The 20,110-nt window shown below is 50.4% G+C and overlaps 1 long non-coding RNA gene across 2 annotated transcripts in view; it reads right to left on the reverse strand.

Moving 5' to 3' along the window:
• Positions 1–18,329, reverse strand: part of LOC146890229 (uncharacterized) — a 20,542-nt gene extending 2,213 nt beyond the window's left edge. The window contains exons 1-4 of one of the 2 annotated variants that reach the window (XR_014999109.2): positions 18,204–18,329; positions 4,784–6,033; positions 3,339–3,462; positions 939–1,258 (exon numbers count right to left, since the gene is read on the reverse strand). This is a non-coding gene — a long non-coding RNA (uncharacterized LOC146890229). Of the gene's footprint in view, positions 1–938; positions 3,463–4,783; positions 6,034–18,203 lie in introns of both variants that reach the window. The other variant, XR_014999108.2, reaches the window with a different exon arrangement.
• Positions 18,330–20,110: the final 1,781 nt, after the last annotated feature.

Below are 20,110 nucleotides of genomic sequence, written 5' to 3' on the forward strand. Positions count from 1 at the left end.
GCATCTCTCTGGCCCTGGATGCTCTGATTTTGCTGCGATCATTTATCTTGCCGAGCTGTCCTTGACAAGGGGCCAACATTAAGGACCTTCCCTAGGCTGCTACCACATCTGGCCCAGAATGACTAAATCTCAGCTTTTAGTGTTTGCCCTAATCACTTGAGCAAAAACCAGCCCTGGCCAAATCCCATGATGGTAGCTGCTCTCAGTGCCACCAAGAGGGGAGTAACATGGGGGTGACAGAGTAAGATGGGATCACGTCACACCAGACCCATGTGTCTCCTGGGCTAAGGTCGGGGGTCAAAAGATACATAGGCCTCAGTTTCCCTTTTGTTCTTTGAGCATATCAAAGGGGAAAACACATGCGAACTCCATAAGGACAGACATGGACTGGCGCACCCCAGGGTGAGATGACCTTTATAGTGGGCAGTGCTATGGACAGCAGTCAGGGAAGACCACCAGGCTGACCTCAGGCTATCCCAGCATTCATCTGCAATGTCTCTTCTAGCTGAGTCACAGTGAGACCATTGCTTACCACCTGGATTGCTCTAGCACCGTATTTGGCTCCCTGCAGAAGATGGGTAGACTATTCTCGTCACCGGTCTCTGGTTAGTGGCAGCCCTCCAGGACTCTCTATAACCCCTTCCTTCCTCCCCCTACTGTCCACTAACCAGGGCTCCAAAGAGCTTTTCCCACCACTTCCCTGGTGGCAGACCTTTGGAGGAAGCTGCCTCTACATTCAGGAGCAAGCAGGGCCCAGTGAGTCATCTCCAGCAGGGAAATCACTGACAGTCGCTGAGAGCGTTCTAGATTAGCTCTCCTCCCCACCCGCTGGGCTCCTGAGCCTTCAGAGAATGAAGGCACAGGAACTCACAGGCTTGGGGAGAAATATTCTCAGACGCTGTGGCCAATTAAACGGCCTTGTAGGGTAGGGATCTTACCTGCATCTGAGTATAGGGTGATTTCTAGCTGGAAACTGGTTTTTTGGTGTGTCCTGGACTAAGTGGCTGGTGGCTTGAACATGTGACGGTGCAGCAGGAATATTGCATCTGGACCTGGGAAAATGGCTCAGCCAGGGAAAGGCCTGCCTTAGAAGCACAAGGACCTGATTTCAGTCCCCAGAACACACACAAAAGCCAGGCATGGTGGTGCACACTGGTCATCCCAATGCTGTGGGAAGTAGAAACAGGAGAATCCTTGGGATCCGCTAGCCAGTCATCATCGCCTGTTTGGTGAGCTCTAAGCTAGCAAAAGACGCTATCTGGGGGAAAAAAAAAAGTGAAGAGGGCCTGAAGAGTGACATCCAAGGTTGATCTCTGACCTCAAAATACTTATGCATACATGCAGGAGTGCACATGGGAGCACACACACTTCTTCTTTCTCCCTCTGACAGAATGCTCAGGGCTTTACACTGGGACCTCAGTGGGGAGGAGGTCTGCCCTTCACATCACCACCATGGTGTCAGGGGACTGCTGACTGCAGGAAGGGACAGGCATCTAGCTGGACTCCTGTGTTCTACAGGTTTGACTAGAGCGCCCAGCCTGAAGCAAACTGGCCACTGCTAAGCTGCTGCCCCACACTCTGGCCTGGCATGAGCCAGAGCCAGTCCTTTGAGCTTGTTTCCTGATGTCACTGCTCAGTGAAAGAATAAGCGCTAGACGACCAAGGAGCTGTGGCAGCTTGGGGCCTTGTGTTGCTACTGGCAGTCTGCTGGGGCCTCACAGCCTGCTTGGAGGCAGGCACCAGGCACGCACAAGGGCTCTCAACAGCAGAGGGAATCAGATGCTCTCTCCTGCACACAGCTGTGGCAGTAGCTCAGCTCTGCTCCTTCTGGACTGTCTCAGGGAGCTGCATGTTTGCAAGCTCCCTTTGGGGTTCAGAGTAATAGATGCTGGCCCCATTTAGGAAGCCCTACTCCTATTTTTAATACATATTTTTTAAAAAAAATTTGAAACAGGATCTCAAGTTTCCCAGGCTGGTCTTGAACTTTCAAACCTCCAGTCTCAGCTTCCAGAGTCTCCAGCATAGTATGCTTGTGTTTCCAGACATAGCTCATAATGAACAGATAGATATATGAGATACATATTCCATCCTTAAACTCCTAAACTGAGCGAAAGAATGTATACATACATTAATTCCTGATGATTAACACTAAATCCCCTCCTCAAAAAGTGGCACTGATTAATACTAGTTCAAGTTTTGGGAAAGATGATTTTGTAGAAAATGTAATTATTTCTATTATCATTTTGGACAACTGAGTATTACGGTTGGGCTATATAACAAGTCAAGGGTTAGGGTTACCTTCATAAAGATCATGGGGGTCAGGAGAACACTGTTGTAATGATTTTTTACCATATATAACTTATAATGTATAATATGTAATATTTAATCGCATTTAAATTTCACACTAAAAAGAGAACTCTTTGGGTATATATGTATATATGTGTAGATACACACACATGTTTGTCTGTGGGTGTTCATACTTGTGTAGAGACCAGAGATTGATGCTGGGTGTTTTCTTCAGTCGTACTTTGTGTTATTTTTTGAGCTCCCAGATAAATACATAGACTGAGGGCTTATTATTACTTATAAATGCCCGGCCTTACCTTGGCTTGTTTCTAGCCAACTTTTTATAACTTAAATGAAAAGTCTGTCACTAAATCTGGAGCTCATGAATTCAGCTAGACTGGCTGGTCAGCTAGCCCCAGGTTTTCTCCTGTTTCCATCTTCCCAGAGATGGGCTTACAGGGTGTGCTGCCTCACAGGGTCTGGGGATGTGACCCCAGGTCCTCACCGTTTACCATCTCAGACATCTCTCCAGTCCCTAAAGAGCTGCCTTGTTCCCCAAGTCCAGATAAGGAAAGGGGGACTCAGAAATCCAGCCTTGATCCCTCGCTATTTCCATGACGATGCGTTGAACAGGGTCACCTCGCTGCTATGTGGTCCCTGTCCTATGTGCAGCCCTGATTCTCCAGCAAGTTAAACTCTGCGGACACAAAAATTCAATGTTAACCACATTGAAGTCCTGAAACCGTCTGTAGATGTGGAAGGTAAAAGCAGACCTTCAGTTCTGCCCTCTTTCCCTGAGGGCTGGGGTAAGGGAAGGGGTGGGGCTGAGGATGAGAAAAACAGCTTCGAGCCTCTGAGGATTGAGCAAGGTGTAAGGGTGAGTATGGCATGTTCCGGCTGAGCTGGCAGCCCTCCAACCCTTGACTCAGAAGCAGGCAATCCACTCTGGTTTCCTTTTCGGGTTGCCTCGTTGATCAGCCACGGGGCAGGATGCATGCTGAGGCAATGAAATTTGGGTGACATGTCACCCTGGGGGTGAAGCAGCTACTCACAGGCTGAGTCACGGCTCTGGTGCAGGTACTGAATGATACACACTCCGAAAAATGCAGAACTGTCTGCCAGGCTGCGGCCAGAGTCCCAGAGGAACCAGGTCACTCCCTGGAGATGTGGAAATCCCTGCGTGTGGAAACAGAGCATGAAGATGTCTCCATGAGACCTAACTTCAGACCTGATTAGAACAAAAATCAGCCCCAAGGATGCGTGGAAGGGAGACACGTAATGACCAAGGGTGACAGCAGTGACAGGGTCGGGAAGCCCAGCTACGCCCTCCCTAGTTTATGAACACTGGGTTTCAGATATTGTTGTTGGTTGTCTGACTCTTTTGGGGGCTCACCACCCAGCTCCCAAATAAATACGTAGACTGAGGGCTTATTATTACTTGTAAACACCCGGCCTTACCTTGGCTTGTTTCTAGTCAACATTTCATAACTTAAATTATCCCAACTACCATTTGTCTCTGGGCTTTTTCCTTTTTTGTTCTGCATATCTTATTTCCGCTCTTACTCCGTGACTGGCCTTTTCTTTTCTTGCTCCTTCCTCCTTCCTCCCCTTTCTCCTCCGATCTAGTCTCTCTGCCTGCTAGCTCCCCACATTCTTTCTCCTGCCTTGCTATTGGCCACGCAGCTCTTCATTAGACCAATCAGGTGTTTTAAGCAGGCAGAGTAACACAGTTTCACAGAGTTAAGAAAATGCTACATAAAAGAACGAAACTCATCTCTGCCTCATTAAACAAATGTTCCACAGCAGAAACAAATACAACACATCTTAAGATAATATTCCACAACAGGATGCAGGTCAGCAGGGCAGAGTGCTTGCCTAACACACACAAAGTCCTAGCACCCATTTTCAGCACCACATAAGCCCAGCTTCATGGCATACACCTGTAATCCCAGCACTTGGAAGGTAGAGGCAGGAGGATCAGAAATTCAAGTTATTTTTCAGCCTGAGCTACATGAGATCTTGTCTTGATGAGATAAAAATATAATAATAAATTAAAAAAAATTCATGGAGCCAGCGAGACGGCTGAGCTGAGAAAAGCCCTTGCTGTGTAAGCCTGAACCAGCCCCTGGAGCCCACCACAGTGGATGGGGGAGAGCACTGACAACCAGAAGTTGTCCTCCAACCTCTACGCAGGCGGCTGTCACAAACACAGACACCTATGCTAATAAACAAATAAACAGAAAGGTTAATAAACTTTAAAAACAAAACTACGAATGAAGATCTTGGTAGGATCGCAGGTCTATACGCTTCTATATCCCTTCTCCTTCAACAGCTGCCATTGGCGACACCTGCAATGTATTCTTCGCAAAGGTGAACTGTCAATCAACACGTGAAATGATGAGTGGAGACAACATGCTCACCCTGCTGCCCTGCTCATTCTGCCGACACACTGGCAAGACCCCTAAACACTGACTTCCTCCCAGAGTGGCCAGTTTACCTCAGGAGGATGATATCACTCTCTGCTCTTGGATAAAACAGGACCAATGGTGGGTACATCTGGAATAATAGAACAAAAGTCCCCGGATCACGTGACCAGTCACCAACACCACTGTCCTGCTTAGTCGTCCTGGTTCCTCATCACCTTCCACCTTCCAAAGCTCAGCTGCCTTACGCTGTGAGTTAGGGAAGATCTGGAGATGGGCACCGTGCATTCCGCACCTGCTTTATGATCTATATACCCGCGGTGGCGGCAGCAGCCACAGCCGAGCCCTTTTAATCACAGTGTTGTGTTTATCATCTCATCTCTGACTGACTACCGACACAGGCTGCGGTATCCTCTTCTTGTAAATCGGGAGGTTTTCTAACCTGCCACGGCCATATGGGTCATAAGCACAAAGCTCCGGAGCTCACCCAGGAAGATATTCCCAGAATCCTCCAGGGTCTTGCTTTATTTGCCAGTGCCTGTCATGGACACTGCTGCCTCTGTCCCTCCGTCCGTCCATCTATCTCTCTCTTTGTGTGGGTGAGCAGGAATGCCCGTGAGTGAGCAGACCAGTGGACCAATCTTGGGGTGCCATCCTTCCTCAAGTGCTGATTAACACTTTGTTGTTTGTTTTTGTAGTTTTTTTTTTCTCACTCTGTAGCCCTGACTGGTCTGGAACTAACTATGTAGACCAGGCTGGCCTTGAATTCACAGAGACCTTGTTGCCTCTGCTTCCCCAGTGCTAGGATTACAGGCATGTGGCACCATGCCTGTCTACCATTTGCTTTTTGAGGCCAGGTCTTTCACTGGGACCCGGGTCTCTCCAATCTGGTTGGTCTGGCTGAGCAGAGAATCCCAGGGATCTGTCTGTCTCTGCCTTCCCAAGGCTGGATTACACATACACCTCACCACGACCAAGTTTTTCACATGGGTCCTGAGGTTCTCATGCTCACAGGGCAGATGCTTTCCTGACTGAGCCGTTTCCCGCAGCTGTGTTTTGTGGTTCTCTGGCATCCTTTGAGAGGGAGAACTGCCCTTTGCCTATCCCATGGCTTCTTTTGGGGGGGAGGCTCTTGTCAGAGTAATCATCTGGCCTCCGCAATGGAGGCTGGCTGGAGAGCAGGCTGGTCAGTGAGAACTCCTCCTGGCTGGGTACAGGAACATGTGGAAGGCACATTCCCCCTCCGCGTAGCTTGGCAGGGTCTGCTGGGGTCGTGTTCCCATCATGCGCATGTGGCTTCTCTGCAGTGGAGGGAGTGTGAGATCTGTAGGTAAAGAGAGACAAAAATGGGAAAGAAACTGGGAAAGGGGGATGGTACTTGGCCCCTGGGAATTCTTAGTTCCAGAGCAAAGACCCTGATTTGATTCTATTTGCTCTCAGTTGACTATCTGGTCATCCCAGCACTTCCAGCAGCAACAACAACAACAACAACACACACACACATGTGCACGCGCACCCGAAATGAAGTTATACCACCTGGGCTAACAATTCTTCGAAGAGTCATAAATCATCTAACCAAAACCCCCAACAGCAGGCATAAGGAGGCTTTCTGCTGCAGAGATCATCACTTAAAACTACAACTGGTCACAACGCGGAGAACATCTGCTCCTGGGTGCCAAGCCCCAGTGGCTACGCCTCCAATTCCAGCACCTGAGGATCATAGAACGTCTCAGAGGCAGGGAGGGGAAGAGTATAAGAAGCAGAGGACCAGAGAGTCCGCTGTGAGATTGCGGCTCCTAGAAAAGACAGACAAACTTCACCCACGATTCTGCAGCAATCTGGCCGCCTACACAAGACCCGGGAATAACAGCATCAGTGCACGCGCTAATGTGGAGTGGGGAGTCTTGCCGGGGCCCCTAAACGGAGAGCTCCAGGCAGCTAATGACTGTGGTGGGGAGGAGAATTGGTCTTCCCCAGGGAGGAGCCCTTTAATTGGTGACACAATGCCCAGTGGTCAGCCCTGAGATCATGTGCACACAAGCAATACTGAAGGGACTCAGCAGGTTGCGTTTACATATTTATGCATATGTATGTCAAATACTGAGAGCAGAAGAGGCCGTGTATTTGAGAGTTAGTGAAGCTGGGACTTGGGGAGAGAGGACACAGTGGGGGTTGGAGGGAGGAAGGCAGAGGGGGAGATGGTGCAATTATAGCGTAACTAAAATATGAAAAATAGAAGAAAAAAAGTAAGCGAATCTCTTCCCACAGATCCCACCTTCCTCTCACCCTTTTCCCATGTTCAGTTCTTCTGTTTCCCGTCACTTTGGTTAGTGTCTTCTGGGGTTGTTTGTGTTTGTTTCTGAGACAGGCCTCACCATGTAGCCCAGGCTTGCCTAGAATGCCCAGTCCTCCTACCTCAGCCTCCACAGAGAGTGGGGATTTCAGGTGAGCCCCACCACATGGGCCACTCTTGGCTTTATTTTTTTTTAATATTACATTTTAGTTGTTTAGCATGTGTGTGGGGGACAGAGGACAGCTTTATAGGAGTCTGTTTTCTCTTCCACCACGGGGTTCTGGGGACTGAACTCACTCGGGTCAGCAGGTTTGGCGGCAGGCACCTTCATCTGCTGAGCCATTTCGCTAGCCCCACTCTTGACTTTTTTGAAGATGGTTTTTATGTGTGTGTGTGTGTGTGTGTGTGCGTGAGTGTGTGTGTGTGTGGGGGGGTGGGTGCGTGCGCACGTGCATGTGTGGCGGGGCGGCGGGGAGGGTGTATCCTCTGAGGCCTGAAACATCAGATCCCCTGGAGCTGGAGTTACAGGCAGTTGTGAGTTTCCTGACAACGAATCAAACTCTGATCCTCTGCAAGAGCAGCAAGTGCTCTTTAACACTGACCCCGCTTTGGGATTTATTAACAGCCTACTTCTGCCCAACCCAGCCATTGAGAAAGGCGAAGAGGACAGTAGTCCCTGTCTGTCTGTCTGTCTGTCTGTCTGTCTCTCTCTCTCTCCTCTCTCTCCTCTCTCTGTCTCTCTGACACTTGGCAAGGCGTCCACCTGCACCCCTCTTGCTTCTGTGTTTGCTCTGACGTTCGCACTCTCAGACCTTGTGGATCAGAACTCAGGTTCCCAGTGCCCATCTAAGGCCGCTCTCCAAGTTCCGCCATCTGCTTGTGACATTATGAAGCACCACAGTGACGCTAGCAGCCGCCCACACGGCAGGCACCTCCTAAGGACATGTCCCTCCAGTTAGTTCCACAGTGCTTCTATGAGGTAAATTCCATTTCTGTGTCTCCTTGACAAGTGAAGAAACTGAGGGAGAGAGATGAGTCATTTGCCTGTGACCATCTGCTGGCAAGTGGCAGGCTGAGGGCCCGGCTGCCTGACCGCATGCAGGACCCTCCACCTGCTCCCGAAGGCTGAGGTCTTAGACCCTCAGGCTTCATGGACCTCACCTGCTGTGCTGAGCCCAGAATCCTAGTTAAGAACACCCCCCACTGGTCTTTCTCCAGAAACTCAGAACCCCAGAAACGAGATGACATCACAGGCCCTGTGGTACCCTCCGATTTCTCTCCAGAGGGGCCACTCACATTTCCGGCTGCTGGGTCAGTCACCGTTGAGTGGGTCGCAGAAGACATCCTCTCAGGGTTTGTCCTGATGAGATCCATCCGGCTAAGGTCAGAGAGAAGCCCACATCTCAAAATTGTTTAATCAAAGGCCCCAGTGGGGTTCTGTTTGGGAGATAGACCCCACCGTGGGGCTGGGTGAGGCTGCCTTCTTCTGCTCCTTAGAGCCACCCTCCCTCTCCCCAATCTTTTTTCTTTCAAAGGCAGATCCAAGCACCTATCAGTAAACATTCAAGAAACTGAGTGTCAAGAGTCCAACCTAGCCGGGTGGCGGTGGTGCCTGCCTTAACCCCAGCATCCAGGAGACAAAGGCAGGCGGTTCTCTGTGAGTTCGAGGCCAATCTGGTCTACAGAGTGAGCTTCAGGGCAGCCAGGGCCAAACAGAGAAACCCTGTCTTGAAAACCCAAGTATAACATGGAGACTCAGGCAGAACGTGGGCTCGAGTTTCCCTGGATTTCCCATTTTCCCAGCCACTGGTATTTTGGCTGTTCTATCTTTGGCATGAACTCTGTGAAGGGGTCTTGCTTGTACCTCCCGACAACAGCTGGGTGATATTTCTAGGTCAGGTCTCCACTTACCCTGCCCATCTTGCTCGCCCTAGGACGACCTGGGACCAACTTCTGTTATTGTAGCCCTGTGACCCTCTAAGCATGTTGGGCAACAGGATCATCTCAAATGCAACCTCATGAGACACACAACAGACAGACCCAGGAGGATTCTTGACTGTGTGGATCTCCTAAAAGAATGCCTAGGGTGTGGGCTCAGGGTCCAATCTGTTTTCTTGGCTCAGATCCTTGTGCCTTCCATGCTGAGGTACCAGAAGTTTTCTGGCAGCCTCTGGCCTCCTCCTCTTGTAACTGGGTAGCTACCTTCCTATAGGAAGCTGACGTCAGAGCATCCCCTCTCCCCTGCTCTTTGCTTCACACTCCCCAGTGTCCTCCATGACTTGAAGGCCTCACCTTGCACACCTGGGCCTGCACCAAGAGGCTCTGAAAGGGACCATCCTTGGCCAATGAAGCAGCACTTGCTGTCCTTGGAATAAGGCTCATTCTCTTTCCCTCTGTCACCTTGTGCAGGAAGCTCTGCTCTATCCAGAGGAAGCTCTGCAGAGAGTGAGGACTATGGGCCTTCCATCCCTCTACCTAGGCTTTGCTTCTGTGATGATCATCGGCAGATGGGAGAAGACATCCCACCCGCCTCCGCCCAGCAGCAATGCCAAATGCACGGCAGTTCCTCTCACCTGGTGACAGTGGTTCCAGATTTGTGGGGGGGCAGACGGACCTAAGACTGTCCCGATGACAAAAGGAAACTTTAGATTTGTGCTCTTGTCCAGAAGTGGACTGGCCAAGGCTGGTCCAGTATTCAAAGAAGTCCAGGTTGTGACTTTTGGTGACCCAGCTCTTGTCCCTGGGCTGTGGTCACCTATGTCTGAGGTATCCCGTGTTCTCTCTGCCAGCATTGTCTTAGATCTGCTGACCTTAGTCATTTTTCTCTGCAAACAGTATATAAGATGTTCTTTTCCTTCTCCTCCTCCTTCTTGCTTTGTTTTTTCGAGACAAGTTTTCTCGGAATATCCCTGGCTATCCTGGAACTCATTTTGTAGACCAGGCTGGCCTGGAACTCAGAGATCCACTTGCCTCTGCCTCCCAGGTGTTGGGACTAAAGCCGTGTGGATGCTGCACTTCTTGATAAACTCGCTTGGCATAGCCCTCCGCTTCTGTAGGCCCTCCTGACCCCAGCTATTGCTTTTGTCTTCTTTAATTCTCATCCCTGGTCCTACTTTTCAAACACCTCACCGCTCAGGATCCTTATTCCTGTGGGTTTGGGCCACAGATCCTCTCTCCCTTCCTCTCCCTACCTTCCCATCTGTCTTTATGTTCTTGAGGTAAGAGAGAGAGAGAGAGAGAGAAACAGCTAGTGCCATGTGAAGCCATCGCTTCATTATAAAACAAAGTAGAAGAGGACATGGTGATGCTCTCCCTTATGTCATATCTCGGGAAAGGAGGACTAAAACAGAAGGTCCTGGCTGGGGGACAGCTCGGTGGGCAGAGCACCTGCCATGGAGGCTGGAGGGCTTGTGTCCAGCTCAAGTGCCTGATGTGGTAGCGTGCATCTGTAGTGTCTGTGCACCTATGAGAGAATCAGACGCCAGCTGGCCTGGTGTGCGCAGGGGCAGACAGCAAAGAAACCCTGCCCCGAATGAACAGGAAGGTCAGGCCATGTATGCCCATACATGGGCCATGGTATAAGCACGCCTGCTCTTGCACACAAGAACAACAACCTCTCCCGGCAAAACAAAACTGAAGGCTGACCTTTCTGCCACTGTCAGTTTAAAAGTTAAAAAGGCAGGGGGGAACTAAGCTAAACCCTAAGTAAAAATGAGGTCAGTGCCTTCACCCGACAAGAGAAAAAATGGTGATTTTGAAATGCTGATTTTCAAAAAGTGGCTGAACCCAGGGTAGACAGTGGCCATATAAAAACACAGTGTGGAGGCCTGTAAATCAAACCCAGGCAATGACAAACACAGAGGCAGGTCCTAGAGAAAGAACCACAGTGTTCCCGAAGGAAGGAGCTTACTGTGTTAGCCGAGGCCCCGCCACTCCCCCGGCTGACCCAGACTCTAGGGATGCTGGCCACCTCAGCCAGGCAGCTGGGGTCACTGTCGTGTCCTCTGCCTAGTGCCCAGAGGCTCAGCTTTGCAGACAGTGATGTCATTATGTCATTGCCCAGGCTGGGGGAAGAAAAGGCTGTCTTGCATTCAGGCTTATTGTCTACTTATTTCCTGGGAGCCTGGTTCCCGTGGCTAAGGACTGGGAGCTTCTGGAAGCTGGCAAAGCTTGGCTTAGCCTGGAGAGGAAAGGGCAGGTTCAGAAAGAGTTCCAAGATCGCAGTGGGGAATCTGACTCACACTGGACCTGTGCCTCCTCCTCTGGGCTTTTGTCCTCTGCTTGGTGTAGAGAAGCAGCTCACCAGATAAGCAGCCCTGTTTTAGGGCTGGCTGGGGCATTCTAGAAGGTCCCTGGTGGTGAGGAAGGCGGGTCCGGTCTTGTCCGCTTTCCTGTAACAAACTGAAGTCCAGACTGATACAGGAGCTGGAGAAATGGCTCAGCTGGTAAAGTGCACGCATCGAAGGCACGAGGGCCTGAGTTCTGCCTGCGAACCCCACATTAAAAACAGTGCTGCCAGGACGGGGGAAGCAGGGGCAGGAGGATCCTGGAGACTTGATGGTTGGTCAGTAGAGCCTGGAAGGGAAGCCCCAGGTCCGAGGTGCTTGGTTCCTGAAAAGTGGCACCTGAGGTTGGCCTTTATGCCACATGTATGTGCATGCGTTCCCATCAACCCCCATCTGTGCATGCACGCGCGCGCACGCGCGCACACACACTTTTAATGATAAACCTCACACTTTTAAAAGCTCTCCATGTACACATCAAAGTACTCGGGAGGCTGGAGAAATGGTTTACTGGGTAGGCGCGCTTGCTGTTGAAGCATGAGGGCCTGAGCTTAAATCCTCATACTCATATTAAAAACCAGACGTGGCTGCTCATGCCTGGACCTGTAGTGTTGTATGATGATGGCCGAGTGGACCTGTGTCTGATATTTCTGCTCACTGGAGCAGGGTCAGTTGCGTGGTTCACCCTGTGGTTCACAGAGCTGGCACCGCTCTCCTGGAGGTTTTGCTCTGGTCCCTTTTCCTGTCAGCATTCCCTGGTTTGATGGGTCCCTTTTGATTGTTGTTGTGGGAGAGTATTTGTCAGGATGGAAGGATTACATGGTGTGTGTGTGTGTGTGTGTGTGTGTGTGTGTGTTTCTGTTTGCGTGTGTATGCATGTGTGTACGGTATGTAGTGTAGTGTAGTGTAGTGTAGTGTGAGCAAGTCAGAGGACCATGTCAGATGTCATCTCTCGGGTCCCACCCATCTGTTATTGAGACAGTATTTCTCACTGGCCTGGAAGTCACCAAGTGTGCCATCCTGACTGGCCTGTGAGTCCCTGGATCCACCTGTCCCTGCTGCCCAGTGCTGAGGCAATAAGTATGAACTATCATCCTCAGATGTATTTGGTTGGTTGGTTTTGGCTTTTTTTTTTTTTTTTTTTTTTGCATTCTGGGCTCAAGTCCTTATGCTTGCAAGACAAGCATTTTATCTACTGAACTATTTTCTCCTGTACCACCTCCTCTCTTGGTTTTGTTTGTGCATTGATGTGGAGGGCAGGAGAGACTTAACCTGAAAGGAAAATCTCTAATCCTACCCCCCACCTTCATACCTCCTTTCTCTTCTCTTGCCTCCCTCCCTAAACCCTATTGTTAAGGTCAAAGGTGAAATGTCTCCCATAGGCTCGTGTGTTGAACACTTGGTTTACAGCTGGTGGTGCCACTAGGGGAAGCTGTGGCACCCTTGGAGCAGGAGACGTGATTGGTGGAAGTTACTGGGGGCTGGTCTTGAGCAGGATAGACTGGCCTTGCTTCCAGAAGCAGCTCTCTGTGCCCTGACCACCAAGATGTGAATGGGCTGAGCACAACCTTCCACCACCACAGACCGAACCGCATCAACAGGCATGTCACACACACACACACACACACACACACACACACACACGCACCAGGAAACTTCCAGCAACAACAACAAACACGTTCCTCCTGAGCTGCATCATCAAGCATTTTGTCAGTCACTAGGGAAGTAGCTGGTGCTGAGCACAGAAGGATCAGGATCAAATCAGGCATGACCTTGGCCCTCAAGGGGCATGGGCTCCACTTCTTCCTAGTGAGACAGCTGCAGCCTTGCCCAGTTGACGCTGGTCAGGAAGGTAGGCCCTCAGGCCTCTGGATCTTAACGGGTCCCTCAGTAGGCACACGAAGGGTAAAGTGAGTTGACTACGGGGTTTCACAGGACATGTCTAATTTCTGCAAAGCCTAACTATGGTTAGGTTCTGGGTCTGCACTAGTATCCAGCGTCCATGGACAATCCCAGTTCATTACAAATTCCACCCAGAACCTATGTGACTGTCACAGGATTCCCGGGCACAGTCATGAGGACAGTGACCACTCAAGGGGATGGAAAGTCCCTGCCCCTGCCCAGCTCCAGCCTGGGAGGCCTACTGGAGGAGCCAGCAGGAAGGGACAGCAGCAGAAGGGGGAGTGGACATCTGTTTCTGCAGAGGCGTTGCAAGTGGCTGAATACGGGCCGTGGCTGCACCAGAGCCTGGGAAAGCAAGTTTGGGAAGGACGCCTTCCTGGTGGTCACGTCTGTGACACACATCTTCCTTTTAGGCTCCAAACATCAAATGACTCTGGTCTGCCTCCTAGCCGTGTGTGGTATCTACACATGATCACCAAGGAGAGGAAGTCCTTTGGGGCACTGAACATGCCCAGGGGCAGCGACTTCTATTTGTATCTCATACTCTGAAGAAGGAAGAGTTCTTGGGACTAGCAAGGAATTTGTTTATTATTTATTAATGGTGTGTGTGTGTGTGTGGTTTGTGTGTGTGTTGGTGTGGTGTGGTGTGGTTTGTGTGGTAGTGGTGGTGTGTGCGTGTGTGGTGTTTGGTATGGTGTGTGTGTAGTGTGGTGTGTGTATGTGGTGTGGTGTGTATGGTGTGGTTTAGTGTGTGTGTGGTGTGTTGTGTGTGTGTAGTGTGTGTGTGTGGTATGGTGTGTGTATGTGGTGTGGTTTGTGTGTGTGGTGTGGTGTATGTGTGGTGTGTGTGGTGGTGTGTGTGTGTTGTGGTGTGTATGTGTTGTGTGTATGTGTTTGTGTGTGTGGTAGTGGTGGTGTATGTGTGTGTTTGTGTGTGTGTGGTGTGCTGTGTGTATGTGGTGTGGTGTGGTGTGTATGTATGGTGTGGTGTAGTGTGTGTGTGTGGTGTGTGTATGTGGTGTGTGTATGGTGTGGTTTAGTGTGTATGTGGTGTGGTGTGTATGTGTGTGTGGTGTGGTGTGTGTGTGTGGTGTGTGTGTGGTGTGTGTGTGGTATAGTATGTGTGTATGGTATGGTGCAGTGTGTGTGTGTGTGGTGTGTGTATGGCGTGGTGTGTGTGTATGGTATGGTGTAGTGTGTGTGTGTGTGTGTGTGTGTGTGTGGTGTGGTGTGACATGTCCAGGCAGAATGACCAGGAATGGAGACTGGAGAGACAGAGTGAGTTGTATTGCCAAACACCTCAGTTCTGACGTGGACATGGATCTGCAGGGCTAGAAGAGACTTTTCCTCAGTGACATCTTAAACCAGGGTTCCCTTTCACCCAGTGCAGGTGGAGCATAAAAATATCCCCGTAGGCAGATTTCCTGCGGAGGGGAGGGAGCTCGCAGTCCTGGGAAAGCTGTTTCAATAAGGACACATCAAGCGAGGGACAGCGAGGCTTCACCAAGTTTCCTCACCCCGAGTCATTGGAGTGGACACTGTGCCAAGCTGCCTCTGGGGAAGCTGGAGGGAAGTGTCACCACCCTCCAGCCCACACAGGGGGAGGTGAACCCAGGGAGAGGGAAGCTCCTCAGTTTCTCCTGAGAGGAAGCCAATAGGTAGAGCCAGCCTGGCAGCTGCCCCTGGAGTGACATGACCCTCTTCTGCAGAACCCTGCCCCCTCCTGCTTCCTGCAGCAGCCGCTGGGGCACCTTGCCCATCCCTCGGCCAGCTTTATTTTCAAGTTACCCAAAAATAACAACATTTGATACGAGGGCTCTGAGGCTTTGGCTGTGGTCACGCTTTTAAATTCTTGACTCAAGGACTGTAAATGAGAACTAGCTCTCTCTCTCTGTCTTTCTGTCTGTCTGTCTCCCCCCCCCCCCCCCGCCCTTCCTCTTCCAGTCCCTTCCCCCAGTCAGACTATTTTTTCCTTCTTGAGATGTTGGGAGAACCCCAACCAAGGGATCAGGGCTTAATGGACCACAGGATATTAATAGTGGTGTTGAGACCGTAACACAAGGCTCTTTGTACCACCGGTGGGGAGGGGGGGAGCTTCCAAACAGCACAGAGAGCATGCCAGCGTGGGGCTGTGTGTGGGGTGAGTCCTGCCTTGCTGAGCATGGCCACATTCTCCATTTGTCCACTCCGCATTCCACATTCCACGGCGAGGATCTATTTCCAGCTTCCCGAGTACACAAGACACCCTATTCATTAAATGCATGCTGGGAAACATTCTTCCCTGCGACATTTGTGTGCTGCTGGGAGCTCACAGACATTAAGCAAACGCAGGCAGTGTGCAAGCCAGGACCCGGGGCTCTGGGCTTGTTTCTCTTTGCCATTTGCTCCTCTTTTCCATGTGCGGTAAACTCCCTCTTCTCGTCCCTAAAACAGGAATAGATACACCATTCATTGAAGATTGACTCGGAGTGACAGGTGACTTTGGTTTGCAAATGAAGAGAACTGGGCTGGCTGGTCACCAAGCCGGACCATCTGAGCTCAGTTCTCTGGACTCACCTAGTAAAAGATGAAAGAGACAGTTTCAAGTTCTCTGGTTTCTACACACATACACACACGGAGATGATAATGAGATAAAACAATGTGGAGAGGACCGGAGAAATGTCTCCGTGGTTAAGAGGACTCGCCATTCTCTCAGAGACCCAGGCTCGGGTCCTAGGACCCCGTAACAGGTAACTCACAACCACCTGTAATCCTAGCTCCAAGGGATAGGATGTCTCTGGCCTCCAAGGCCCTCTGAATTCACATGCAGGTACCCACACATATGCGTATTACATATACACATCATTACATACACATATTATAAATACACATTACATATACATACTACATAATTAAAAAATAAAGTGACTCCTATTTTTAAAAAGAAAACGAAGAGACTCACTTCTTGGTTTGAGGCTCTGTTTAAATGGGAGCTATTATCTTAATTAAACTACATTTTCATCATGGGGCCAGTTCCTTGATGAGTTAAACGGAAGGAGCCAAACGCTCCATTAATTTGCTACCAGTGGTATTTGGAGACCCAGGGGCTTCAGGAGCGCTAATTCACTGTGGCAGGACTGAGTTCCACCTCTGGGTGATTGTGGTGAGCCTTGGGTGGCATTACAAGGGATGCCAACCTTGCTGTGACAGTAACATTCATCTGCTCCAACAGAAGCTCTGCCACCCCTCGGGCAGGGGCCAGGCTGAAGGGCATGTGACTTAGCAGCTGACAAACGCAATCATTCTCAGAAGCTTGTGGCCCAGAGCGAGTGCTGGCTACTAAGAACTGGGGCTTCAGAAATAGAAAGTTCAAGTTGTAAGCCTCTCGGGCAGGATCTGGAGCTTCTGGCGCTGCAGACATGCTAGGGCCCTCAGGGGCAGCCTGGGGGCAGGCCCCCGTGTGCAAATTCTGAACCTGTAAGGAAAAAAAATAGGATTCCACAAACAAGCAGGAGCCTCTTTGTTTTGTGGGCCTGTTCTCCCGAAAGATCTACCTCTGGGCTGCTGTTCTGTGCCTTCCATATGTGTGCATGTGGGGTGTGTGTAGAGGGGCATGTCTGTGATGTATGCATAGGAGAGCATGGTATGTGGATGTGTGTGTTGTGTGCATGTAGTATGTGTGTGTGGTAGGTGTGTATGTGTAATGTGTGTGATGTATGTGTGTACATGTGTGCGTGTGGAGTATGAGAGTAGAGTGTGGTGTGTGTAGTGAGTATGTGGTATGTGTATGCGTATTGTGTGGTCTGTGGTAGGGTGAATGTATGGTGTGTGTGTGTAGGGTAGGTATGTGGACATGACATATGAGATATATGTGTGGTATGTGGAAGGTATGTGCTATGAGTTTATGTGTGTGTAGTGTGTGCATGCGCTTGAGGCGTGAGGTATGCGTGCTGTGTGTTGTATGCAGGGAAGGGTGGGATGAGTGTGTGTGTTATGTGTATATGTGTGTAGAGTATGGTGTGGGAAGGTGTGAAGTGTGTTGTGTATATGTGTGTGCTGGGGGTAGAATGAACATGAGGCATGTGTATGAGGCATATATGCTATATATGTGTTATGTATGTGTGGAGGGTATGAGGTATGTTGCATATGTATGTTGTATATGTGTGTTGGGGATATACAAGTTAGAGGTGGAGAAGGTATGAAGCTTGTATATGTATGTATGTTAGGTATACATGGGTAGGAGGTATATATATGTGTGTGTGTGTATATATATATATATATATATTGTGTATGTGTGTCTATTAGGGGTGGAGAGGGTGTGAAGCTTGTATATGTATGTATATTAGGTATACGTGGGTAGGAGGTATATATATATATAGTGTGTGTGTGTGTCTGTTGGGGTGGAGAGGGTGTGAAGTATGCATATGTATGTATGTTGGGTGTACAGGGGGTTTGAGGTGTATATATATATGTGTGTGTGTGTGTGTGTATAGTGTGTGTGTGTATAGTGTGTGTGTGTGTTAGGGGTTGAGAGGATGTGAAGTACGTGTATGTATGTTGGGTGTACAGTGTATATAGTATGTTGTGCGCTGTGTGCCTCCACCACCATGCACCGATGTCAGGAGCAGAGGATGGAACTATTGGAGACCTGGCCGCCAGCTCTGGGTAACACTCAAGGACAAGACACCTGGCATGGAGTTTGTGCCCTGTGAGGGAAGCCCTGGGCTTGCCCTCTGGTTTGCTGTCTGGGCCACAGGTTAATGAGGGCAAGACTGACCTTCTCCATATTACAATGGGCCCATTGTGTGAGTCACCACTGGCTTTTTTGGCGGACGGAAGCGACTTAGGAAGGAAGGGTTTATTTTGGCTTACAGTTTGGGCATGACACGGCGGCAGGAGCATGAGGTGGCTGGTCACGTGACACCCACAGTCAGAAAGCAGAGAGACACGAATGCTAGTGCTTGGCTCGCTCTCCTTTTTGCTTAGTCAGGATACCCATGGCATGGGGCCACTTCAGTTCAGAGCGGATCTTCTTACCTCAGTCATCCCAGCCTAGAGATCCTCTCGCAGACACCCAGAGCTTTGCTTCCACCGTGGCTCCCATGGGATGGTATTCATCCTGAAGCACAAAGATAAGAATGAACGTACTTCCTTCTGCCCCGTTTCCTACTGGTTTCTCTGCGGATCAGGCTAAGGCTACTTCATGAACCACCAAAGAGTCCCTATTGCATCAGCCTTTGATAGGCGTCCCTGGCCTCTGTTACTCCTTCCTCGGCTCGTGCTGTTCCTTCTGGGAATTACCAGGACAGAGAGCTTCAACACCCCCTCCCTTCTTGGGTCCTGGTTCAGCACAATCACCCCTCATTCATTTCATAGCCCAGGTAGCTACTTGGGTCGGCTTCCAAACATGCCTTCTCACAGGGACTGGGAACTTTCTGAGGACCTGGTCCCTGCCCCGACTCCCTCTGCCCTGGTACACAGCATAGCACCTGGGACACAGGAGTGGTTGTGCCATGCGTGTTATGCAAGTGAGTGCGTGGAGGAGGGAACTGGCAAGCGTCGCCTGTATGCACAAACACAAGAGCAGACCCAAGGCTGAAGGACCCAAGGGCCCCCTGCCTACATATCCAAGACGGGGCTGTTGCTTGGTTCCTGACCCTGAGCTCTGTGTTGGCTTTGCCCCTGTGGCATCTTTCAGTCTAGACCCCCCTGGTCTTCTGGACCCAGAGTTTCTGGCTCAGTCCTTCCTTGCCTCACTTTCTGAGGGATGCTACTAGGTGTGACCCTCCCATCCAGGCTGAGCCCAAGGAGTGGGGGCAAGAAGACGCTCTCGTGTCTGTCCAAGGCTTGTCCCAGCTTAACATCACAGCGTTATTGCACACGTACGCAGGTATGTGTCATCCTCACTCTCATAATCTTGGGGTCACCATCACTGAACCTCCCTTTCCTGTCAATAGCCTTAAGTCGGTAAGACGCTGAGCCTAATGAACCCTCTCTTGCAAAGGTCTCGTCTGCTCCCTGCGTCCCTGTCACCCTCTGAGACTACACCCTGAAAACAGGGCTAATTGACTGCATGTCAGTGGCCTCCACTGTGGTGTCTGCATAACCTTTATCTATGTTTCTGCCACAGTGGGCTCCCTCCCACGCCATCATTATCGTGGACCACTGAAGAGATGCTCCGCCCCGCCTTGCATCAGTCCTGGTCCCAGAAGGCACACGTTATCCTACCCTTCACACGCTGTTCCCCATTCCCTCTCGTGGATTTGGAACTATGCATCCAGCAGACTCCTCCTTCTTGAGCCCCCAAATACTCAGCACCACGTTCTTTGTGTGTGTGGTATATGTACATGTTTGCGTGGTGTGTGCACGCGCTCCTGCAGATGTGAATTCACACATGTGTTAGGTTGGTGCCTGTTAGCTTCCTCTAAGAGTCTCCATCTCCTTTTTCGTGACAAGGTCCCTCACCAAACCTGAAGCTCTGGTTTGCCCATGAAGTCAACGCACCCCTTCTCCCAGGGTTGAGGTTATAGACACACACCACCACACCTGACTGTTAAATGGGAGCCAAGGAACTGAACCCAGGTCCTCCTTGTTCGTTCTGCTTCACTGAGTGACTTTATCGGACCCCTTGATGCTGATTTCTGCATCCCCTGATAGATCTCCTGGCCCACGTGATTCAGTTCTCTCCAGGGAGCCATCTTTCATTTTCCACTTCTGCTCCGCCTGGACACGCCCTGTCTGAACGAGGCTACCTGCCGCCTGCCACACTTGTTGGGTCTGTAGCTTAGCATTCGCGGAATTTTCAGACTAGATTCTGAGTTCTGATGCTTATCTTGCGCTTCCTACCACTGCCTGCCAGGAGGAAGAATGTACTGGAATGATGCAACACCAAGGACTCAGCGTGGACCCATCTCTGCAGCCGGGAACTGATCCAAGTTGCCATT

This window comes from Myodes glareolus, chromosome 22, assembly GCF_982192425.1.
Source record: "Myodes glareolus chromosome 22, mMyoGla1.1, whole genome shotgun sequence".
In the NCBI taxonomy this organism is placed as follows: domain Eukaryota; kingdom Metazoa; phylum Chordata; class Mammalia; order Rodentia; family Cricetidae; genus Myodes; species Myodes glareolus.